Raw genomic sequence first — 26,434 nt, 5'->3', positions numbered from 1 at the left:
AGGAGGCCTGCAGAGCTCAAAGGGTGCCACGGGGCACGGACAGTCTCAGGAAGCATCATGACGGGAATGAGAGGGCTCCGGGGGGCAGGAGGAATGTGGCCATAGAGACAAACAAAGGATTGCTGACACAATGAGGTACTCCGGAAGGGATCTGAACAGAGTACAGATGTCCTGAGGGGACCGGGGACCAAACGAAGGCATCCGACGTGGCAGAGGGGAAGGTAAGAGTGCTCTGCAGCACAATGAAAGCCTGAGAAAGAGCTTTTTCTGAAGAAGAAGGGTACAAAGCCTGCTGCAGAACTCTAGGAGGGCGATGGAACACAAAGACGCTCGTGGGAAGCGTCGTGATAGAAAGAGAGGGGTGCTGAGGTGGCCAGAGAGACAGAGGACGGCTCGAGGGCACAAAGGTACTCGGGAGGGGATTTGAACCCACTGGAGGCAAGCGAGACGGAGGAGAGGAAAGACTGCTCCGAGGAACAAGGGTGACCCGAGATGTTCTGACAAGCCGAGAGGGGTACAAATTATGCTCCAGAGATAACAGTGTGCCGAGGAGACCCTCTAAAGCCAGGGGATGAACTAAGAGAAGAGAGAAAAAAATGAAACACACAAAGAAAAGTTACAAAGCAACAGGGTATGTGACAAACAAGGAAGAATTAAAAAATAGGGATAGACAGCTTGATAAAAGCAGACACAGAAAGAAAACTTTAAAAGAAAAGGGGTACAAGGCAGAGGAGAAAAAAAATTAAAAATAGGGACAGAAAACTAGATAAAAGTAGACATTGGAAAAAAATGGAAAAATGAAGGCATTAAAGGAGGAAAACAAAAAATTAAAATAGGGACAACAAACTAAAGAAACAGAGACCTAGAAAGAAAATCGAAAAATGGAGAGATCATCCAACAGACAAGAAAGAATTAAATAGAGACAGGAACTAGATAGAAAGCGATGTAGAAAACACAACTTTAAAAAGCAACACGATAAAGGAAATAAAGGGAAAAATTAGGAAACAGGAACAGCCAATGTAAAGACATAGAAAAGACTTTTAAAAAGCGACAGGGTACGGCAAAAACTAGAATGAAATAAAAACTAAAGACAATGAACTGGATAAGAGTAGATAAAGGAAAAAAATTAAAAGTGACCTGACACAGGACAGACAGGAAATAATAAAAAAAATAGACACCTTGATAAAAGCAGACAGAGAAAGAAAATTTTTAAGGTGACAGCGTAGAAGACGGGGCCAAAAAGGAAATAATAGCAGCAAAACCACATAAAAGTGAACACAGAAACAAAAATTCAAAAGTGAAAACGGGAAAAAAAAAAATAGTGACAAAACCTAAATAGACAGAGACACAGAGAGAAAATTTTAAAAGCAACCAGGTACAGGACAGGCTAGAACGCATTAAAAAATAAAGATGGCGAACTGGGTAAAAATAGACAAAGAAAATTTAAAAGCAATGGGGTACGGGACAGACAGGCAACAATTAACAAACAGGAAGAGAGAACTCGATGAAAGGAGACATAGAGCAAAAAATTTATAAGCAACAGGATACAATAAATGGGAAAAAATTAACAAATAGGGAGAGAAAAGGAGATAAAGGTACACCCAGAAACAAAATATCACAACGAAAGGAATTATGACAGTAAAAATTAGAGCAATGGGGACAGTTAACTAGATACAAGTAGACGTAGAAAGAAAATTTAAAAAGCAATGCAGTTTGTGACAGATAGGAAAGAGTTAAAAAATAGAAACAGGGACTGCATAGAAGTAGACATAGAAAGAACATTTTAAAAGCAACACGATTAAGGAAGAAAGGGAAAAATTTAAAAAATAGGGACAGTGAACTAAACCGGAGACATGCAAAGTGAATTTAAAAACCGACAGGGTACACGACAGACGAGAAAGACTTAGACAATAGAGATGGGAGCTTGAGAAAAGTAGACATGGAAAGAAAATTTTAAAAGCGACAGTGCTAAAGAAAGACAAGGAACAATTAAAAAATAAAGACAGTGAAAGGGATAAAAATAGACGTAAAAAGGGCATTTTAAAAAAAGGATTAAGGAAATGAAGAGAAAAATTAGAAAATAAGGGCAATGAACTAAAACACAGACAAAGAAAGAAAATTTTAAAAGCAAAGGTGTATAGGACAGACAAGAAAAAAAATTAAAAATACAGACAGCGAACTGGATAAAAGGAAACAGAAAATATTAAAAGCAACAGGGATGAGGGAATGAAAGGAAAAAATTAAAACTAAATAAAGAGAAACATAGAAAGTAAATTTTTAAAGTGATGGGGATTAAGAGAGGAAGATATTAAGAAACAGAGACAGAAAACTAAATAACAGTAAACATACAAAAATTTTAAAAGCAATGGGACTAAGAAAGGAAAAAATTAAAAAATAGGGACAGCAAACTAAGTAAACGGAGACATAGCAAGTACATTTTAAAAGCGACACGGTACGTGACAGACAGGAAAAAAACAGAATATACGGATAGGGAGCTTGATAAATGTAGACATAGAAAGAGGTGGATAGAGGGAGACACAGAAATAAAACTTTAAAAGCAACAGGGTACAGGGCACATAAGAAAACATTCAAATATGAAGACAGGGAGAGGGATGGGGGATACATAGAAACAAACTAGAAAGCAGCAGGGTACAGGAAACACAGGAAACAATTTAAAACTAGGGACAGGGAGGAAGAGAGAGGGAGAAACAGGAAAAAAATCAAAGCACGACAGGGTACGATTCACACGGATGCAAATTAAAAAATAAGGCCGGGGAGCTGGGGAGAGACATATGTATAAAGAAAATTTTAAAACCGACAGGGTAAAGGAAAAACCGAGAAGAAATAAAGAAGAGGAAAAGGGAGCCAGATAGAGGGAGGCATAGAAAGGAAGTTTGACAAGAAATGCAGTAAAGAGCAGAGGGACTTTCCTGGTTTCGGGCAGAATAAAGTTAATTTTCTTCCTAGTAGCTGGTATAGTGCTGTGGTTTGGATTGAGGACAACAATAATGTTGATAACACACTGATGTTTTAGTTGTCGCTAAGCAGTGTTTATACTAAGTCGAGGATGTTTCAGCTTCTCATACTGCCCTGCCAGTGGAGGCTGGGAGTCCACACAGCTGGGACAGCTGACCCAAACGAGCCAAAAGGGTATTCCATAGCATATGATGTCCTGCCCAGTATATCAACTGGGGAAGCTGGCCAGGGGATGCCGCAGCTCGGGGATTGGCTGGGCACCGGTCGGTGGGTGGTGAGCAAATGTTTATTCGTTAATGCATGTAAGTCCTGGGAGTGAGTCTGCTCCGGGGCTCGGTGCCCGTACGCTCGCCCTTCCCCTGGGACAACTCGGCAGTCGTTACTGCGGCAGCAGATACAGAGAATGAAAATGCAGCGATGGGGAGCAAGAGAGAGGAACAGAAAGAGAAAAATAAAATGAGGGAGAAAGGCTGAGGAGCAGAGAAGGAAAAGTACAGGGAAAAGGACAGTGAGATGGAGAAATCAATAAAAAAGGGATGAGGAGCCCCGCAGGGACGTGGCAGAAGAAACACAGGGTCGGGGAGCATCACGCAGCCCCGCTCGCCTTCTCCCGCGGCGCAGTCGCGGCCCGGCAGAGCTCGGCAACTGCTCCGCTCCTCCCTCGGCCTCTCTGCAGCCAGCCAGGGCAGGGCAGTGCTGGCCCCTCTGCAGGCAGCCACCCTGTTAGAGGGAGGGGCTGTCACCATCATCCTCACTGCCTGCACCTGAGGCTCCTCCAGCCCTGGCCCACAGCTGGAGCCCAGCAGGACCACCAGGGGGCCATCACCCGACCCCCACAATGCATCACCTCCTCCCCTGGACTCCCTCGCAGCCCCTCGCTCTGTGCAAAGGGAGCACAAAGGAGACGGCGAGTGTTTGTGCAGTCATGCGTGTAATAAGTTCTGGGAGCAAGTCTGCTCAGGGCCGCCAAAGCTCCCCCTGCCCCTGGGACTCCTTGGCAGTCAGTTGGTTGGCTCCTGGGCTGATGAGCTGGTGGGCAGAGGTGGAGGCTGCCAAAAATGACCAGGGTGCTGCACGCTAGAAGAGAGGAGAAAAGTGGCAGCCTGCTGGAGAGTGGGGGTGTAATCAGAAAGCATGAGGCAGAGAACGGGACAGCGAGCCTGACAGGGATGGAGAAAGACGCAGCAGGGAGAGGAGGAAGAGATAACGGGACAGTGACTGACGAGGAAGGATGGGGAGCAGGATGGAGATGCAGAAAAAAACTGGTGTAGGCAGCATGACAGAGAGGGAGTTAAAAAGAACAAGGGTGCGCAGCTGGACTGAGAGAGATGAGGAAAGAAAAATTGACAAGAAACAGGGCACAGACAGAGGAATGAAACAACAGGGACTCAGGACAGCAAATGATGGAGGGAAGGGGCAGGAGGGTGGGAAACAACACAAAACAAACAACATAGCTACACACACTACAGGGAAGAATTAAGAAGGGGTAACAGGGAGGAATTAAGGAAGAGGGACAGAGAGCTTGCCAGAGAGAGGTGAAGAAAGGCAAAAGATCGTACGTGTGACAGGGCAGACAGGGAGGAATTGAGAAACCAGGGACAGGGAGCTGGACAGAAAGAGAGGAAGAAATAAAACGGGAAAAAGCAACAGGCCACAGGGCAGAGAGAGAGGAATTGATAAATAAAGGACAGGGGACCAGACAGAGCATGATAGAGAACAGAAAAATCCAGCAGTGGGCTACAGGGAGGAGGAAGGAATTAAAGAACAGGGAGTGGGAGCCGGACAGAGACATAGAGAAAGCAGAGGGGGAAGCAATGGGCTAAAAGACATGTAGGGAGGAAGTAAAAACTAGTGTCAGGGAGCCAGGTAAGAGAGATGGGAAAAGACAAATACTGTGGGGCTACGAGACAGAGACTGTGGAGTTAAAATGCAGAGGGGGAGCCAAAGGGGGGGGGGCAACAGAGAAGGGGGGACCAACAGGAGGCGGGGGGGCAACAGAGAGAGGGGGAGCCCAGCCGAGACAGGGGGAGCCAGGGGGAATTCCAGACATGCTATGGGGGCCAGAGGGAGGAATTAAGAACTGGGGACAGGGAGCCAGACAGAGAGAGATGGAAATCGCGGGGAATAGCTCTGGGCGCAGGAAGGAGGAGGAATTAACAAATAGGGACAGGGAGCTGGACAGAGAGGGTTGGAGAAAGGCAAAAATATCGGCATGGTACAGGGCAGAAAGGAAGAATTTAAAAATGGGGGCAGTGAGACTGACGTAGAGAGATGGAGAAAAGAAAAAAGCGACGAGCTATGCAGAAGAGAGGGAAGAATTAACAAACAGGGCCGGGAAGCAAGAAAGAGCAAGGTGGAGAGCACGGTGGAGAAAGGCGAGGGGGAACCCGAGGGGCAACAGGACAAGAGAGGGAGGAATTAAAAGTGAGGGACTGCGAAAGGAGAGTCAACGAAAGAAACAGAATCGCAACGTGCTGCAGAACCGAGAAGGAAGAAACTGAACAACAGGGACGGGGAGCCAGAGAAAGAAAGAATAGCGATGGGCTACAGGACAGAGAGGGAGGAATGAAAAAATAGAGATCGGGGGTTGGGCAAAGAGAGATGGAGAAAGAGAAAGTAGCCAGGGGCAACAGGGCAGAGAGAGGGGAGGGAGGAAGGAAAAAACAGGGATCCAGAGCCAAACACAGAGAGAGACGGCACAAGAAAGTTATAGCGACGGGCTACAGGGAGGAGAGAGGAATGAAAAGATAGGGACAGGGGGCCAGATGCAGGGCGACACACACGGGATCTATAGCAACAGCCAGAGAGTGGAGAGGGAGGAATTAAAATGGCGACAGGGAAGCAGAGGTGGTGGTGGTGAGACAAATAAGGGGCAGGGGGAAGAAAGACAGGCTGCGGGGAAGAGAAGGAGGAATTTAAAAAATTGGTATCCAAAGCTGGACAGAGAGAGAGAGAAAGAAAAAAATTGGAAAATAGTAAGAGGGAGCCAGCTAGAGATACGGAGAAAGGACAAAAATGCGATGAACACCAAGACAGAGAGGGAGGGATTTCAAAACGGAAGGGACCGGGAGCCATGCAGAGAGAGACAGAGAAAGGGAAGATAGCGGCAGGCTGCAGGGCAGCGAGGGAAGAATTAAAAAGTAGGTACAGGGAGCTGGACAGAGAGCAACGGAGAAAGAAAGAAAAAAACCCCAAACCACCCTGCAACAGGCTACAGGGCAGAGAGGGAGCGATTAAAGACTCAAGCCAGGGAGCAGGATAGAGAATGCAAAAATAGCAACGGGCCGCAGGGCAGAGAGGGAGGAATTACAAAACAGGGGCGGGGAGCTGGACAAGAGAGAAATGAGGAAAGATCAATAACAACATTGTGCTACAAGCCGAGAGGGAGAAACTGAAAAATAGGGACCGAGAGCCAGAAAAAGGAGAGGCAGAGAAAGAACAAATCACAGTAGGCCACAGGGCAGAGAAGGAGAACTTTAAAGAGCGATGTGTACAGGGCAAAGAAGGAGGGAATTTTTTTTTTTTAAGTAAAAACAGGGAGCTGGACAGAGAGACACAGAGAAAGAAAAAACAGCAATGGGCTACAAGACAGACAGGGAGGAATTAAAAAATCCTGGTAGTGAGCCAGAGAGAGAGAGCGCGCGCAAAAGAAATGAAATTGCAATGTGGCACAGGGCAAAGAAAGAGAAAATTGAAAAACAGGGCCTGGGAACTGGAAAGAGAGAGCCGGGGGGGGGGGAAGCTGCTCTAGGGCAGAGAGGGAGGAATGAAAAAACAGGGGCAGGGAGCCAGAGAGAAAGAGAGACGAAGAAAGACAACTTGAAAAGCGGTGCTCTGCAGGGCAGAGGGGGAGGAATTTTAAAAAAGAAATCAGGATCTTGAGCTGGACTGAGAGAGACAGAGAAAATTAAAATGTTGATGGGTACCAGGGCAGAGGTGGAGGAAACAAAAAACAGGGGCAGGGAGGCAGATGGAGAGACTGAAAGGGGCAAAAGTCCTGACAGGCTTCTAGAGAGAGAGAGAGGGGTGAAATAAAAATGAGAAAGAGGAGAGTTGGACAGAGAGAGACAGAGAAAGAAAAAAGGCTACAGCAAGCTATCAGGCGTGTATCAGGCAGAGGAGAAGAGTTTAGAAATGGGGACAGTAAGATGGACAGAAAGGAAAGAAGCGACGGGCGATGTGGCAGATAGGGCGGAATGAAGAAAGAGGAATGGGGAGCCAGACAAACCGAGATGGGGATAGAAAAATATAGTGATGGTCTAGGGGGCAGAAAGAGAAGACTTAGAAAACCAGGAACAGGAAGCAAGAGAGAGTGACATGGAGAAAGGAAAAAATACTGATGGGCAACAAGACAAAGAGGAGGGAATTCAAAATGAGGGGCTGGGAGCAGGATAAAGACAGATGGAGAAAGAACAAGATGCGTGATGTGCTACAGAGCCAAGAAGGGAGACCTTGAACGACAGGGAGCCAGACAGAGTGAGCCAGAAACAGCAAAAATACCGATGAGCTGCAGGACAGAGAGGGAAGAATGCAAAAATAGTGGCTAGGAGCAAGACAGAGAAGGAAAGAGTTAGCTATGGGCTACAGGTCAGAGACAGAGAAGATCTAAAACATGGGGACAGGGAACTGCTCAGAGAAAAACGGAAAAAGGAGGTACAGGGGAGGAAAAAATGGGGTAAGGGAGGGCCCGGGACGCCCAAGAGGAGTGACAGGGCCCTGAGGGCCCAGGGCTCACCGCAGCTTTCGCTCTTGACGCTGCCGGGAGAATTTGCCAGTTCAGCTGCTTCTTTCTCCTCCTCTCCTCCCTTCCTCTTCTGTTAACTCCGGTCACTTGGCTATCCTCCACCTAAGAGAATACGCGGGTGTCTCACAGCTGTTACGAGACAAAGCTTCCTAGACGCGTAGTCTCGCTCCCTCGTGCGGTACGCGCAGGAGTAGGACGGAGGGAGAGAGAGAAAGAAGGCAGGAAACAAGCCAGAAAGATTGAGGAAAAACGAGACGGCAATCATGACAAAGGGATGGAGAGATAAAAACCAGTTCCGGGATGAGAATAAAAGCCAGGGAGCGGGACAGAGGGGTATAATGCAACAGCGAGCTGGGCAGGGGCATATAGTGAGAAACGATGGAACAGGCAGTATGGGCATGTGCAGACAAAAAGTTAGGGGGAGGATGGAAGACAGAGAGAATAAGAGAAAAGGGACAGGGCATAGATGGAGAAAGGAGTATTAGAGACAGGGAGAGGCGGAGATTGATAGGACCGAGGCAGAGAGATGGAGAAAGAAAAAAATTGGTGATGGGCAGCAGGCCAGAGGGACAAGGAAAGACAGGAGGAAGGACAGCTGGATATAGAAAATAGGTAAGAGACAGAGAGCCAGAAAGTGGGATACTGCAAAAGAGAGCGGGATGGGGATTGGGACGCTGGCATAGGGAGGCAACGAGAGCAACAGAGAAAATGGGGACGGAGAGTGGTACGGAAAGCGAAGCAACAAATAATAGGGCCGGGGAGCAGGATAGAGGGTGAGAGACAGTGAGGGGGGGACAGGTAAGACAACAGATCATTAGAGAAAGAAAATGAAAGGAACAGCACAGAGGGTCACAGAGAAAAAGAGAGAGAGAGCAAAAAGGAAAAAATAAGATGAGGGAGAAGGACTGAGCAGCAGAGAGAAAAAGGACGGAGACAGAGAAAACAAAGACTGGAGGCAGAACAAAGGGAAAGATTGACAAGGACAGGGAGCGGGATAAAGGGATGGAAAATGAAGAAATAGCGATGGGCAGCAGGATAGAGGAAGAGAGAGGAAAAGAGCAAGAAGAGCAAAATAAGGACTATGACAGAAAGATGTAGAGAGAAAGACCAGGGCACGTCATAAGGGTAGAAAGAAAAAAAGAGGGATGGGGAGCAAGACAGCGTGATAGGGAGGGAGAGGGATGCAAGGATATGGCACGACACAGGCACGGGGAAGAAGAAAGAATGACACGAGAGAAAGTGGGGGATAGGGAGCAGGAGAGATGGAGAACGAAAAAATGGCAACTTGCAGAAGAACAGAAATATAAAAAATTAAAAAATGCTTATAGGGAGCAGGACAAAAGGACAAAGCAAGACGAAAAATCAATGGGGAGAAGGATGAGTAACACACAGCAAGATACTGGGGGGGTGAGAGCGAGGGAACACACAGCAGGACACAGGGATGAAGAAAGAAAAAATAGGGAGAGGAAGAAAAGCTGAGTAATCAACAGAGAAGGGGGGAAAAAGGGAACTGGACAGACTTGGGCAGCAGGACAGAGACATGGAGAAAGAAAAAACAGAGACAAGGACAGAGGGATAGAGAGGCAAAGAGAGGGAGGGGACGGAGACAGCGGGGTGTAAACAGAGAGGAACGGCACGTGGTACGCAAGATAGCAGAGCGAGAGGTACAAGGAAGCAGAAAGAATGACAGAGAAGAAACAAGGGGGATGGGGACCAGGTCAGAGAGCTGGAGAAAGACAAAATACTAATGGGGAGCAGGATAGGAGAATGGAGCCAAAAGAGATGAATGGGAAAAAGGGCAGTGGGATGCAGACAGCAAAAATAACAATAGGCAACAGGACAGAGAAATTGACAGAGAAATGAGGGACAGGGAACAGGATAGAGGAATGGAAAGAAAAAATACTAATGAGCAACAGGACAAAAGATATAGAGAAAAAGGAGGAAAAAAGGAAGGGGGAAGAGAGAAAGTAATAGGGATAGAAAGTGTGAGACACGGAGAGACAAAAAAGCAGGACAAGGAATGGGACTGGCGGCAGTGGAGGGAACCAGATGCAGATTAAGACAGAGGTGGAGGGGGAAAAAAAACGGACAGAGATGGAGGAAGAAAAAGTAGGGGCAGAGTAGGGAAAAGAGAAAAGAAAAAAGGGACACCTGGCTGGACAGGCAGCTATAACTAGAAACAAGGAGACAGGCAGCGGGACAGAGGGATAAAGGCAGAAAAAACTGTGAGAGGAAGCAGGAGGGACAGTGAGACAAAAAAAGGGGCAGGGAGCGGCACTGAGAAGTGGAGAAGGAAGCATTAGGGGCAGAGGGAGGAAAAGGCAGGTTGGAGGAAGGACAGAGAGCAAAAGAGAACGACAGAACTTGGACAAAGAGTGGGAGAAAGAAAAACCAGTGACGAGCAGCAGGCCAGAGGCAGAGGTGGCACAGGGAAGGAAGGACAAGAGGAAGGAGATAGGGATACCGAAAACAAGCGAGGGACAGACAAGCGAGGGACAGGGTGCAAGAAAATGGATACAGAGAAAAAGAGAGGGATGGGGAGAAAGGACACTGGGATAGAGAAAGAACGACAGGAAGAATGATAGGGAGATGGAGCCAGAGGAAAAACAGGGACCAAACCAGGACAGAGAAATGGAAACAGAAAATGAGGAAAATTAGGGTTGGGGAGCGGGACAGAGGGGTGGAGAGACAACAAAGGACTCGAGGATAACAACAGAGAAAGAGGGAGGGAGAGAGGGAAGGAGGGACGGGCAGCAGCACGGTGGGATGGAGAAAGAGAGGCAGGGGGAGTGGGGCAGAGAAATGGAGAAAGAAAATACAGTGATGGGGAGCGAGACAGAGAAGTAGAAAGAGAAAAATAAGACAAGGGAGAAGACCGAGGAGCAAAGAGAGAGGAAAGGTCAAAAGAAAAGGTCAGAGAGGTAGAGAAATCAAGAAAGAGAGAGATGGAACAAGAAGATGTAGGGTCGGTAAACAGGACAGAGATGGGGGTAGAAAGAGAGAACAAACAAAGGAGGAATGACAACTATGACAGAGCACAGGGCATACAGACAGAGACAGAAAAAGGACAGGGAATGGGAAACAAAGAAAGGTTCAGATCTGTACAAAGAGATCAAGAAGGGGGGGGGGGGAAGCAATGGGCTAGAGCAGAGAGAGGTTAAGAGGAGAAAAAAAGGGCCAGGGAGCGGGACAGAGGAGGAGAGAAAGGAGAAAAGGGAGAACCAGGTGGACAGGGAGATATAGCAAGAAACAACTGGGCAGGCAGCAGGATAGAGAAATAAAGATGGAAAAAGATGGGGACAGGAAGCGGGAAAGAGGAACAGTGAGAGGAAACAAGGGGCAGGCAGCAGGACAGCGGTGGAGAAAGCAGCATTGGGGCAGAAGGCTAGAAAGAGAAAAAAGAAAGAAAGCAGAATGCGGGATGGGGTGAGGGGGAAAGAAGGACAAGGAGCAGGACACAGTATCAGACAGGAACAGTGAGCGAGACAAGGTGATACAGAGAGGAAAAAAAGGGCCAGGGAAACAGGACAAAGTGAAAGACAGGCAAAATTAAAAGACATGGAGCAGGACAGAGACAGAGTGAGAAAACATAGTGGCAAGGAACAGGACAGAGCATCAAAGAATAAGAAAAACTGCAGAGGGAATAAGACAGAGAAATGGAGAGGGGAGACAAGGAGAAGGACACAGAAAAGGGCCAGGGTGGGTAGGATCCAGGGAACTACAGGCCTGTCAGCCTGACCTCAGTACCGGGGAAGATTATGGAGCGGTTCGTCTTGAGTGCGCTCACGTGGCACGTGCGGGACAACCAGGGGATCGGGCCCAGCCGGCGTGGGTTCATGAAAAGCGGGTCCTGCTTGACCAACCTGATCTCCTTCTATGACCAGGCGACACGCCTAGTGGATGAGGGAAAGGTTGTGGATGTTACCTACCTTGACTTCGGCAAGGCCTTTGACGCTGTCTCTCATGGCATGCTCCTTGAGAGGCTGGCAGCTCGTGGCTTAGACAGGTGTACTCTTCGCTGGGTAAAAAAAACTAGCTGGATGACTGAGCCTAGACAGTTGTGGTGAACAGGGTTAAATCTGGTTGACTAACGGTCACAAGTGGTGTTCCCCAGGGCTCAGTTTTGGGGCCAGTTCTCTTTAGTATATCATCAATGATCTAGATAAGGGGCTTGAGTGTACCCTCAGTAAGTTTGCAGATGACACCAAGTTGGGAGGGAGGGCTGCTCTGCTTGAGGGTAGGAAGGCTCTACAGAGGGATCTGGACAGGCTGGATCGATGGGCCAAGGCTAATCGCATGACGTTCAGCGAGGCCAAGTACCCGTTCCCATGCTTCAGTCGCAACGACCCCGTGCAGCGCTACGGGCTTGGGGAAGAGCGGCTGGAAAGCTGCCCGGCGGAAAAAGACCTGGGGGTGCTGGTTAATAGCTGGCAGAATATGAGCCAGAAACAGTGTGGCCAGCAGGAGCAGAAAAGCGATTGTTCCCCTGTGTTCGGCACTGGTGAGGCCGCACCTCGAGTACTGCGTTCGGTTTTGGGGCCCTCGCTATGGGAAAGACATTGAGGTGCTGGAACGTGTCCAGAGAAGGGCAACTGAGTTGGTGAGGGGCCTGGAGCATAAGTCTTATGAGGAGCGGCTGAGGGAACTGGGATGGTTTAGTCTGGAGAAAAAGAGGCTGAAGGGAAACCTTATCGCTCTCTACAACTACCTAAAGGGGGGTTGAAGTGAGGCGGTGCTGGTCTATTCTATCAAGTAACTAGAGATAGGACGAGAGAAAATGGGCTGAAGTTGCGCTGGGGAGGTTTAGATTGGATATCAGAAAAAATTTCTTTACTGAGATGGTTGTCAGGCATTAGAACAGGCTGCCTAGGGTAGTGATGGAGTCACTATCCCTGGAGGTGTTCAAAAAACAGGTAGACGTGGCATTTTGGGACATGATTTAGTGGGCGTGGTCATGTTGGGTTGATGGTTGGACTTAATGATCTTAGAGGTCTTTTCCAAATTTCGTGATTTGATTCGATTTGATTCTATTCTAGGGAGCAGAACAGAGATGTAGCAAGAAAGGAAAAAAGGAAGGGAAAGAGAACAAAGGGAGAGAGAGACAAGGACTGGAAGAAGGACAAAGGGATGGAAGAGGAAAAAAATAGTGATAGGCTGCAGGACAGAGATGGAGAAGTTAAAAAAAAGACACAGGGAACATGACAGAACGAGAGTGAGAAAAAAGGGACAGAGAGCAGGACAGCACTGGAGGAAAAAACAACTGTGTGTGATAGGCAGTGAGAGAGAGATATAGAGGAAGAGAGAAAAGAGAGAAGGGACAGCTAGCAAGGATGTAAGAGGGAATAGAACAGAGAAATACAGAAAAGATAGCAAGAGGAAGCAGGGCAGAGGGACAGCAGTAGAAGAAAAAAGGGACAGGGATCTGGACAGATGGAGAGAAAAAAGCAGGAGGAACAGATACAACATGATATGATGGGACAGGAAGTAAGACAGTGTGACAGATGAGAATAATGACAAGAGATAGAGAGAGACTGTGAGAAACACAGGAGGTTGGAGAAAGAGAGGTATTAGGACCCCTGCAGAGAAATAGAAGACATAAATAGAAAGAGTAGGGAGCACCACAAAGGGTCAGAGAAAGAGAAGAGCAGGAAGAAGAACGGGGACAGGGAGATACAGAATGAAAAACCCCCCAGATATTATACACATATTATCCAGTAACCGAGCCCATTTCAAAGTTACACACTGCCCGAGCCCATTTCGGCGCTGCACCGCGCCCGAGCCCACTTCGGCAACGCACACTACCCGAGCCCATTTCAAACTTACACTGTAGCCGAGCCCATTTCGGCGACGCATCGCACCGCGCCCGAGCCCATTTCGGTGCCACACCGCACCGCGCCCGAGCCCACTTCGGCAACGCACACTACCCGAGCCCCTTTCAAAGTTACACTGTAGCCGAGCCCATTTCGGCGCCACACACTACCCGAGCCTATTTCAAAGTTACACTGTAGCCGAGCCCATTTCGGCGACGCACCGCGCCCCAGCCCGTTTCGGTGCCACACACTACCCGAGCCCATTTCAAAGTTACACTGTAGCCGAGCCCATTTCGGCGCCGCACCGCGCCCGAGCCCATTTTGGCGACGCACCGCGCCCGAGCCCATTTCGGCGCCGCACACTACCCGAGCCCATTTCAAAGTTACACTGTAGCCGAGCCCATTTCGGCGCCGCACCGCGCCCGAGCCCATTTTGGCGACGCACCGCGCCCGAGCCCATTTCGGCGACGCACACTACCCGAGCCCATTTCAAAGTTACACTGTAGCCGAGCCCATTTCGGCGACGCACAGCGCCCGAGCCCATTTCAAAGTTACACTGTAGCCGAGCCCATTTCAGCAGCACACCAGGCACTAGCAAATTTCAAAGTTACACAGTACCCGAGCCCATGTCACAGTTACATAGCTACAGCACCCCCTTCAAAGTTGTGCAATTACTAGAGCCAGTAACGCGCACCCTTTCTATTAACCCATCCGCAGCTACATTTACCTCGAGGTATCTACAACTCTCCCTTGGATGCCTAATTCTAATGAACACTTTCACTTACTTAAACAGCTAAGTTGACCTATGGGCACTAAACACACATGCTTCGCTCTGCACTTGCCTTTGTGATTGCCGTTAGTACTGTGACTCTCACAAGGAGACCTAATTACCTGCCTTTTTTTCATTTTATTTTTGTTTCATTTGGTCCATTACTGACTCCACGTACATTCAGCTGTGTCAGTATTTACAGTCCAATTCTACAATGTACTTTTACTACAATGTATAGAAAAGAGTTATGGCCGCATTGGTCAAATATTTGCCACTATTAGTTTCATTCCTCTTTTAATCATTATTTTTACAAATACATTTAAACTCCAAAACTTTAGCATTACCTTAAGAAGAATTGCCACTATATGGTGCCTGCAATTCTCTACGGAGTGGTCTTTTCCACATTCCTCGCTCCCGTTACGTCTGTCGCTTCACGTCCAGAGGTTTTCCTCCCCGAGGTGACGTTACCTCCACGATCCCTGTTCCCAAGCTGAAAACGAGTGAGCTCTGCTCATCTTGACAGACTGTCCACTTCCACACCTAGGCACAAAAATAAAAATTGAAAAATATCATTACATCACAAACTACAAAGACCACCCAAAGATTTGAGAAACCCACCACGGAAAAATACAGTTACACTCACCCACTTCACAACCCTGGCCTACTCAATGCTGGCTATCTACTCCAACTCCACCACCCCCCACCCCACCCCCCCCCCGCAAAATCCTCAACTCTCTTCCAAAGACCATCCGCTGAACAAAATAATTCCCTGTGCTAAGTGGCAATTACCACATTCCAGGGCAGCGCTCCATGGGAACACTATTCCCGGGAGCCTTGAAAAAAATCGCCCTGCCTGTGAAAACCCTGGCCCGAGCCGGACCCCGGTCCGAACATTGGGGATCAGCATCGCCTCATGGAGCGGCTAGGACCAGGGGAAAAAAAAAGTGGGAGGGGGGGCCGGAACGGGATGGGACGACAGCAAAAACCAACCTATATCGCAGCTGGGTTTTTTTAATTCTAATTTTTTTTTTCTCTAATTCCCTGAAAAACATCTCAACTCTACATCCAACCTGAAAGGAAAAAACATAAAAAGGCTAAACCACATAACCCTACAAGGTTACACATGTTCGCAACACACCACTCATTCAGATCGCATATATGCCAGCCCTCAACTCTCAAATCATCCATGCAACTGCCCACCACCATCAAAGGGCCATCAGCCCGTGCCTGCGGCACCGGGGGACTCAAAAATCGCCCTACCTGCAAAAACCCTGGCCCGAGCCCACTCCCCTTCCAAACTACCCTTCCGTTACACCAATGTTTCAACACACACCATCATCTCCACCATCCGTGCATTTTCAACCCGATACTTAGCTTTCACAGTGCCACGTGTCACAGTCCAACCTCCATAGCAGCCATGTCACCTAAACACAAGGTTCCTTCAAGCACCTTGTGCCCTGTCATCACCTGCAAAAACAACACACAAAGCTTTTTATTAAGACACTTCATCCTTGAGAGAGAAGTCCTCCACCGCTCCCCTCCCCTGCTTCCCACCTATTCCAAAAATAACACATTCTCACAGTCAGTGTCCTCCATGGCACTTGAAAAAACAGAGCATCACAAACACAGAGCTGTCCCAAAGTTACCGATCGCTCCGAGGCCCGTCACGCTGCTACTCGGACCTCGAGGCCTTGACCGTTTCTAGAGGCTTGCCACAAAGCATCCGCATAAACAATATGAACCATTGCCCAGTTACTGCCTTACTCTATGCTAGTTCACAGTCCAATTGCGATCCACTCAACTCCTTGCTTGCAAAGAACCCAAAGTCATTAAGCTTTCTATGCTGTCTCTACAATAACATACGATCCACACACAAACACAGAGCCATGCAATTCGCATGCAAATATAATGCCATACAAGGCAGTACTCTTATCTCAGTCAAGACAAAAAAACTCAGAGCACTGCCATACCAGACAAAACAGGACAGGGCCAATGCAAGAGACTCTCAGATGACAGTCAATACGAGTACAGACCAAAACAATACAAAACCAATACAGACCCATAGAATGCAAGGCAGTCTCAGATGGCACTCAATACAAGTACGGAGCACTGCAATACAAAACACAATGCAGGGCCATGCAAAGCGAGACAGTCTCAGATGGGAAACAATGCAAGTACAGAACACTACAACACAAACCAATATCGAGCAATACAATGCAAGATAGTCTCAGATGACAGTCAATACAAGCACAGAGCACTACAATATCAGAAAAAAACACAATAAAGGTCATACAATGCGAGACAAGTCTCACGTGACAGTCAAGACAAATACAGAGCAAAACAACGCAAGACAAAGGCAAATACAGATCAATACAAAGCAAAAAAACCCGCAAAGCACAGCAAAGCAAAGCAATCTCATAAAGCCACCGGCCGCATCTTCCCTCCGACTCCACTCCCGGACCCACCTCCTTACGGTGCTCCGCTGCCTTCCCCCGTTGCTCTGTGGCACACATCTTGTCCCTCCGCGTGTGAAAAAAAAACCCATATTGAACAAGTCACCTGGATGCAGAGCAAGAGCTTCACCACTCCAGAGGTCTTGATTCCATCTACGAAGACCATCTGGAGTCCAACTACAGCCTGCCATTTAAAAAAAAAAAAAAAAAAAAAAAAAAGAAACCCAACCAAAAGAAGACCAGCGCCAAACTTTAAGCTCATCACGTGCAAGACTTAACACCTTAGAGATTCAAATCCGCTTCACTGCCCCTCAACAGCCCCTGCCACACGGTTCCAATCGTCTCCGTAAAACACTATCGGCACGGCTGCCCACACAGCCCGCCGACGGCTACTCGAGCCGAGATGACTGTACAACCCTCACCTGGACGGTCTAGGCACATCAACATTTCACCCGTAGACACTTATTTCTATTCCACCTACATGACTCTACATCCCCAGGCAGAGCAACTCCAAGCCAAACACACATGCCTACTCACACGCAGGGGGCAGGGAAGAATGGCCAGCGCTCGCCAAACAGGGGTTCAGGGAGGAAATGCCCACACCCACCGACTTGGGGGGGGTATGGGTGAATATAAACCACTGCAGACAGGCAGGAGGAGCAGAAGAGAGGAGACACCGACCGACAGACACGCCGGAGCGGGGATCAGACACCGACCGACGGACACGCTGGAGCGGGGGTCAGACACCGACCGACAGACACGCCGGAGCACGGTGGACATATGGACCAAGGGACAGGCGAGGCAGGGGGAGACACCGACTGACGGACAAGCAAGGGGGGGGGGGAGTTAACAACTGACGGACACAAAAAGACAGAGGAGAGACACTGACTGATGGAAACACAAGGAATGGGGAGACACAGACCGACAGACAGGCGGGACGGGGCGAGACACTGACCGATGGACAAGCAAGGCAGGGCAAAACGCTCACCGATGGACACGCGAGGAGGGGTGAGACACCGACTGACGGACACACGGAGCGGGGATCGAGAGAAAACCACTGACAGAAACACCGGGGGAGAGGAAAGACACTCACCCACAGACGCATGGGGGAGGAAAGACACCAACCCACGGACAAGTGATACCGAAAAGCCGGTCAACGAAACTCTCCAAGACTCGTTTTGGACTGCTAGAAAGCAGGCATTCTTTATTGCAGCGCTGGATACACGGGGGATAATTCCACCTAGCGTGCATACCACAGCTTTAGCACAAACAGGTTATATAGAATAACTAATTGCATATTAACCAGATTAGTATACATATTCATAGAAATGATTATAACTGATTATCGTAGCACTGCCTACATCCGATCATGCGTAACGAAGGATCCATTTGAATCGAAGGGCTGCTTTTACAACCACCGACCCATTTGAAGTTCTCGTTGGCTGTCCTTGAAGTCTTTATTCTTGTCCTTGTTCTTTCATCTTGAAGCTTAACGCAGTTTCAATCGCATGCGGTCTGTTTCAACATTGTTCTCATCTAGCGCACAGGAACATCTACTCCTAAGCGCAAAGAACGGCGAAACTTAGGAGTAACTACTTCTACTAGTTAATTGCTCGGCTATACTTTTGTCTATTGTTTCAATCATAGTGTTAGTAGAAGATTTCCAATCATTATTTACCAAATCTCACTTTTACAGTCACCTAGCAGCAAACCAGTCTCCATGGCTGGTACAAAATATTAAAACCATCAAAATATTTAGACATACCATACAGAATGTACGGAAATATGCTACCAATTCCCCCCCTTCCTGCTTGAGAATACTAATTCTTTTAGTAGTCTCGCTTGAACAGAGATCGTGCCGCAGCTCGTTTAAGACAGCTAAAAGCGAGACAGATTATAACAATGATGATAACTACTTCTCTTGCTTCGTTGGGGCGACAAGGGAAAGCTTCAGGCTACCCGGTAAAGGTATCGACTAGAACTGGGATATATCAGTATCCCTCTTTTTGAAGGAATTCTGTAAAATCAATTTGCCAATATTTTCCTGGAGAATTTCCTTGCTTAGTCATTCCAAAAAGGATTTTATTATTGGTTTGGGGATTATTACATATACAAACCTACTTGTAATTATTCGGATACTTTTTATCATATCTCTATTCAAAATACACGTTTGTAAATGTTTAACAAGGTTTTCTGTTCCCCAATGTACTTTGCTATGTTCAGCCGGGGCAATTTCTCTCATTGTTGCGGGTGGGACGCTTATTTAACCTGTTGGTGTTAACGGCCCATCCTGTTTCATTTTTGTTAGCCTGCAATTTAATAATTAGTTCTTCACCTTTTTCATTATAACTTGGAGCACCTTTAGGTAAATTTACACTTGCTCTGGAACTAGTGCTAGGATGCCTTTTTCTGCAGCTTCTTTAGCAGCTCTAGCAGTCAACTGGTTACCTGTTTCAGGGACGGTCCTACCCCACTGACGTGCTTTACGGTGCATTATCATGACTGCTGTTGGCTTTGGAATGGCTTCGAACAATTTCGGCATTTGTTCTGCATGCTGAATGGTGATTCCTTGTGCGGATAGCAGTCCTCTTTCTTTCCACGCTGCTCCACACGCACGTACTACTCCAAAAGCATACTTTGAGTCTGTCCCAATGTTGATTTGCTTTTCTTGACTTAGTTCCAGTGCTCGAGTAAGAGCTATCAATTCAGCCTTTTGGGCAGATGCATTTGAAGGCAAAGCTCGCGATTCAATTACCTTCTCGGTAGCGGTTACCGTGTATCCTCATAAACGTTTTCCTTCACGGATGAAACCGCTTCTGTCGGTATATACTTCCCAATCCGTTTCTTCCGCTGGCGCATCTCGGAGATCCGGTCGGCCGGAGTAGACTTCTTCAATTGTCTGCAGGCAGTCATGTTCCGGTTCTCCTTCAACCTGATCGGTTGTTAAAAACACAGCAGGGTTAACGATAGGAGCACTTTTTAAGGAAACATCATCTTGCTCCAGCAACACCGCTTGGTATTTCGGCATTCTACTAGGGGATAACCAATGCCCTCCTTTCTGTTCGAGCACAGCGATCACTATGTGGGGAACATACACTGCAATTCTCTGTCCTAGGGTGAACTTACGAGCTTCTTGGATCAATAGCGCAGTTGCAGCGACGGCTCTCAGACGACCGGGCCATCCCAGACTCACGTTGTCTAATTGCTTCGAGAAGTAGGCCACAGCTCGCCGACTTGGTCCCAGATATTGGGCCGGCACACCCAGAGCTATACCTTTTCTTTCATGAGTAAAAAGTTCAAATGTCTTTGTGAGATCTGGCGGGCCTTGGGCTGGCCGCCTCCATTAAAGCCCGTTTTAGTTGTTTGAAAGCAGCTTTCCTGGCACCAATCTAATCTATAAATCCGTTGTGTGAGGTTTTGAGCTGCTCCTATAAAGGTCGGACCAGCAAGCTGTAATTTGCAATCCACAGGCGACACCACCCGACCGTTCCCAGAAATGCTCGCAATTCTTTCAGAGTCTTGGCCTCAGGGACGTGACATATTGTCTTCTTTCTCTCGGTTCCTAATTGTCTCTGTCCTTTCAGGATTTCCAAACCCAAATAAGTTACTTCTCTCTGGGTTATTTGGGCTTTTTCTTTTGACACTCGATAGCCACCGATTCCCAAAAACTTCAAAAGGCTAAGAGTTAACTTGGTGCATGGTTCTTCTGTCTCGGCTGCAATTATTAGATCACCCGCATATTGCAACAAGATTCCTTGATTATTTTCTTTCTTCCAAATCTCTAATTCTCATGCCAATTGACTTCCAAAAATGGTAGGGCTGTTCTTAAAGCCTTGAGGCAAGACTGTCCACGTATATTGGGGTGCTTCCTGACACCTCCTGCCCTCCATTTGCACCCCTGAACCCCCTTCAGTGGCTGCTCCTCAGGAGCCGCTCTTCTGAGCCACATGCCAAATTCTGGGGACACCTCCTAACTCACAACTTCCCAGAGACTCTGAGCTCTGCTACGTGCCCACAAAGTCAAGTCCCGAGGCTTATAACCTACGAGGGGCCTGCCACAAGCTGCAAAGTTTCTAGGGACAACATGGCATTCTGTGGGCAATGAGGAAAGGCAATGAGGCATCCCAGACCCTAAAAGACACTATGCCTTATGGCCCTGCTGCCTTCTTGAGAACTACTAAAGCTCCATAGACACATGCATACAAGATGCTCACCCTAACCCCTACTAAATAATGTCACCATCGGTCCTATTAAGAGAGATAGTATCAGCAACTTACACAGAATACAGCAAAGCTGGTGAAAAAAACAAGGTTCCATTTTCAATAAAGTCAGGAATTCCAGGAAAACACAATGCATCGAGAACTAAAAAAAAAACCAAAACAATGCATACTATTAAACCATCTCACCGCCCCTGAACACTCAAAACAAAATTACTGACCTGAAAAAAAAAGAAATAAAAGCTACATACAAGTGTTACTTTCTACCACACATGCTGCTGAACCTTGAGTGGTCCTGAAGCTCTTACCTCAGGCAGACACCTCTTCCCAAAGAGCTGAGCCAGCTCAAAAGCTGTAAAGGACTCAAGAGCTGAGCACCAACACCAGAAAAACCCAGGAGCACAATGAACTCCCTCAGCAGAGGCTGTGGCTCATATACCCTGTGGCCCTGCCCACCACCCTTCCCACATTCACCTGGGAAAGGGGAAGGGCAAACCACCAGAACTTACAATGTCAGCTGGAGGAGCAGCAGCAGTGTTCTCACCTGCCTTAAATTTAGAGCAAGCAAAGCCCTGAACAGAGAAAGCGATCCTTACTAGCAAAAACGATACCTGCTTTTGTACTACAGCTACAACTATGGCATCGGCAACGTGACCAGGTAGGGAATTAAACTTAATTTTTCTGGGGCGTAGATAGAAAAAGATAGATGTCCTTCTAAACAATGTAAGAAACTAGCTCATTAAATGCAATAACAAAGCTGTTATCAAAATTGAAGTGCTTGAGTTTCCTATAAAAAAAGCCAAAATGCTGTAGGGTTACGCTTCATTTCTAGCAAGGCTGTGCATACCAATTTCTAGCAAGGCTGCACGCACCGCCTAACTTCTACCAGAACTACCTTCTGGATAGGACTGAATCACAAACCAGAATTACATTCCTTAAGAATCCCTTCTCAAAAATATCTCTGGTTGCAAAGTAAGTTATTTACGGTAAATCGCTGACATTTCAGGGTCGCTATGATTGTCTCTCTGACTGACTCCCTTAAGAGAACTAGATGATTCCCAAAGGACAGAAACCATTAAAAACACATGGAAATACAAGATACGTACCAGGAACTGTATGAAGCAGCCTAATTAATACCTTACTAGCTAAAGCAAAACTAAATTGCAAAACACAATAAACACCACCACGGGAGATGTGTCGATAAAAATAGATGAAGGCTATTGCCTCCTCTGAAAAACTCAAGAGAAGATCTAAGCTGACGATAGACATCTTTGGGGTACCAGACACCAAACAGAAACATACTGTAAGGTGGGAAAAAAAAAAAGACTGCTTTGGACCACAAAGATGGCTTTGGAAAAGGCTCCAGTAGAGCAAGAGGCATCGTCGCAGGGATTAGAGAGATCCAGAAGGGGCCAGAGAGACCAAAGAAGCCTTGGGGGTGCAAGGAGCTCAAAAGGGAATTGAACAAAGAACAGGTGTCCTCAGGGGATCGGGGACCAAATGGAGGTGCACCAAACGGATGACAGGACAGAAAGACCCACCGGGGTACCGGATATGGACTCAGCAAGGGTTTTTTTACAACACGTTTTTTTACAACACTGTTTTACAACAGTTTTTTACAACAGTTTTTCACAACAGTTTTTCACGTTTTTTTACAACAGGTTTTCACAACAGTTTTTCACGTTTTTTTACAACAGTTTTTCACAACATGTTTTTTCACAACACAGTTTTACAACAGCAACTTCAAAGTTTTACAATAGTTTTACAATACAGTTTTACAGTAGCAACCCTAAAGTTTCACACTTTTTTTACAACACGTTTTTTTACGTTTTTTTGCAACACGTTATTTGGCAACACCATTTTTTTACAGTACAGTTTTTTTACAGTACAGTTTTTTACAACACATTTTTCTACAACACGTTTTTTACAACACAGTTTTACAACAGCAACTTCCAGGTTTACAATAGGTTTACAATACAGTTTTACAACTCAGTTTTACAGTAGCTACCCTAAAGCTTCACAACACGCGTTTTTACACCACGTGTTTTTAAAACACATTTATTTTACAACACAGTTATTTCCAACACTGTTTTTACAAAACAGTTATTTCCAACAATGTTTTTTCAACACGTTTTTTACAACACTGGTTTTTACAACACAGTTTTACAACAGCAACTTCAAAGTTTTACAATAGTTTTACAATTCACTTTTACAGTAGCAACCCTAAACCTTCAGAACACGTTTTTTACAACACGGTTTTTTACAACACGGTTTTACAACAGCAACTTCAAAGTTTTACAATAGTTTTACAAAACGGTTTTACAATACAGTTTTACAGTAGCAACTCTGAAGTTTTTCAATACAGTTTCACAATACAGTTTTACAGTAGCAACTCTAAAGTTTTTCAATACAGTTTCACAATACAGTTTTAGAGTAGCAACCCTAAAGTTTCACAACATGTTTTTTCACAACACGTTTTTTTTACAACATGTTTTTTTACCATACTTTTTTACAACACAGTTATTTACAACACTATTTTTGCAACAAGATTTTTTAGCAACAGGGGTTTTTCGCAACACGGTTTTTTCACAACACGTTTTTTGCAACACGTTTTTCACAACACGTTTTTTCACACCACAGTGTTACACAACACAGTTTTACAACAGCAACTTCAAAGTTTTACAATAGTTTTACAATACAGTTTTAAAACACGGTTTTACAATACAGTTTTACAGTAGCAACTCTAAAATTTTACAATAACATTTTCCAATACAGTTTTAGAGTAGCAACCCTAAAGTTTCACAACACGTTTTTCCACAACACGTTTTTTACAATACGATTTTTTACAACACATTATTTACAACAGTTTTTTGTGACAGTTTTTTCGCAACACACTTTTTCGCAACACAGTTTTACAACAGCAACTTCAAGGTTTTACAATAGTTTTAAAACACGGTTTTACAATACAGTTTTACAGTAGCCACCCTAACATTTTACAATACCGCGTTTCAATACAGATTTACAGTAGCAACTAAAGTTTACAATACCGTTTTAAGGTAGCAACCCTAAAGCTTCACAACGGCTCTTTTTTACAACACAGTTTTACAAAACACAGTTTTAAAACAGCAACTTTAACGTTTTACAAAACAGTTTTACAACTCAGATTTACAATACTGTTTTACAGTAGCTACCCTAAAGCTTCACAGCACGTGTTTTTTCACCACGCCGTTTTCTCCAACGCCGTTTTCTCACCACGCCGTTTTCTCCAACGCTGGTTTTTCACCACGCCGTTTTCTCACCACGCCGTTTTCTCCAACGCTGGTTTTTCACCACGCCGTTTTCTCACCACGCCGTTTTCTCCAACGCTGGTTTTTCACCACGCCGTTTTCTCCAACGCTGGTTTTTCACCACGCCGTTTTCTCACCACGCCGTTTTCTCCAACGCTGGTTTCTCACCACGCCGTTTTCTCAGAACGCCGTTTTCTCCAACGCTGGTTTCTCACCACGCCGTTTTCTCCAACGCCGGTTTCTCACCACGCCGGTTTCTCCAACGCCGGTTTTTCACCACGCCGGTTTCTCCAACGCCGGTTTCTCCAACGCCGGTTTCTCACCACGCCGGTTTTTCACCACACCGGTTTCTCACCACGCCGGTTTTTCACCACGCCGGTTTCTCACCACGCCGGTTTCTCACCACGCCGGTTTCTCCAACGCCGGTTTCTCACCACGCCGGTTTCTCACCACGCCGGTTTCTCACCACGCCGGTTTCTCACCACGCCGGTTTCTCACCACGCCGGTTTCTCACCACGCCGGTTTCTCCAACGCCGGTTTCTCACCACGCCGGTTTCTCACCACGCCGGTTTCTCCAACGCCGGTTTCTCACCACGCCGGTTTCTCACCATGCCGGTTTTTCACCACGCCGGTTTCTCACCACGCCGGTTTCTCCAACGCCGGTTTCTCACCACGCCGGTTTCTCACCACGCCGGTTTCTCACCACGCCGGTTTCTCCAACGCCGGTTTCTCACCACGCCGGTTTCTCACCACGCCGGTTTCTCCAACGCCGGTTTCTCACCACGCCGGTTTCTCATCACGCCGGTTTCTCCAACGCCGGTTTCTCACCACGCCGGTTTCTCACCACGCCGGTTTCTCCAACGCCGGTTTCTCACCACGCCGGTTTCTCACCACGCCGGTTTCTCCAACGCCGGTTTCTCACCACGCCGGTTTCTCACCACGCCGGTTTCTCCAACGCCGGTTTCTCACCACGCCGGTTTCTCCAACGCCGGTTTCTCACCACGCCGGTTTCTCACCACGCCGGTTTCTCACCACGCCGGTTTCTCCAACGCCGGTTTCTCACCACGCCGGTTTCTCACCACGCCGGTTTCTCACCACGCCGGTTTCTCACCACGCCGGTTTCTCCCACGCCGGTTTCTCCCCACGCCGGTTTCTCCCCACGCCGGTTTCTCCCCACGCCGGTTTCTCCCCACGCCGGTTTCTCCAACGCCGGTTTCTCACCACGCCGGTTTCTCCAACGCCGGTTTCTCACCACGCCGGTTTCTCACCACGCCGGTTTCTCCAACGCCGGTTTCTCACCACGCCGGTTTCTCCAACGCCGGTTTCTCACCACGCCGGTTTCTCACCACGCCGGTTTCTCACCACGCCGGTTTCTCACCACGCCGGTTTCTCACCACGCCGGTTTCTCACCACGCCGGTTTCTCACCACGCCGGTTTCTCACCACGCCGGTTTCTCCAACGCCGGTTTCTCCCCACGCCGGTTTCTCCCCACGCCGGTTTCTCCCCACGCCGGTTTCTCCCCACGCCGGTTTCTCCCCACGCCGGTTTCTCCCCACGCCGGTTTCTCCCCACGCCGGTTTCTCCCCACGCCGGTTTCTCCCCACGCCGGTTTCTCCCCACGCCGGTTTCTCCCCACGCCGGTTTCTCCCCACGCCGGTTTCTCCCACGCCGGTTTCTCCCCACGCCGGTTTCTCCCCACGCCGGTTTCTCCCCACGCCGGTTTCTCCCCACGCCGGTTTCTCCCACGCCGGTTTCTCCCACGCCGGTTTCTCCCCACGCCGGTTTCTCCCCACGCCGGTTTCTCCCCACGCCGGTTTCTCCCCACGCCGGTTTCTCCCCACGCCGGTTTCTCCCCACGCCGGTTTCTCCAACGCCGGTTTCTCCCCACGCCGGTTTCTCCCCACGCCGGTTTCTCCAACGCCGGTTTCTCACCACGCCGGTTTCTCCAACGCCGGTTTCTCCAACGCCGGTTTCTCACCACGCCGGTTTCTCACCACGCCGGTTTCTCACCACGCCGGTTTCTCCAACGCCGGTTTCTCACCACGCCGGTTTCTCCAACGCCGGTTTCTCACCACGCCGGTTTCTCCAACGCCGGTTTCTCACCACGCCGGTTTCTCACCACGCCGGTTTCTCCAACGCCGGTTTCTCACCACGCCGGTTTCTCACCACGCCGGTTTC

This window comes from Harpia harpyja, chromosome 3, assembly GCF_026419915.1.
Source record: "Harpia harpyja isolate bHarHar1 chromosome 3, bHarHar1 primary haplotype, whole genome shotgun sequence".
NCBI lineage: Eukaryota > Metazoa > Chordata > Aves > Accipitriformes > Accipitridae > Harpia > Harpia harpyja.
Note: the sequence above shows the minus strand (reverse complement) of the source record.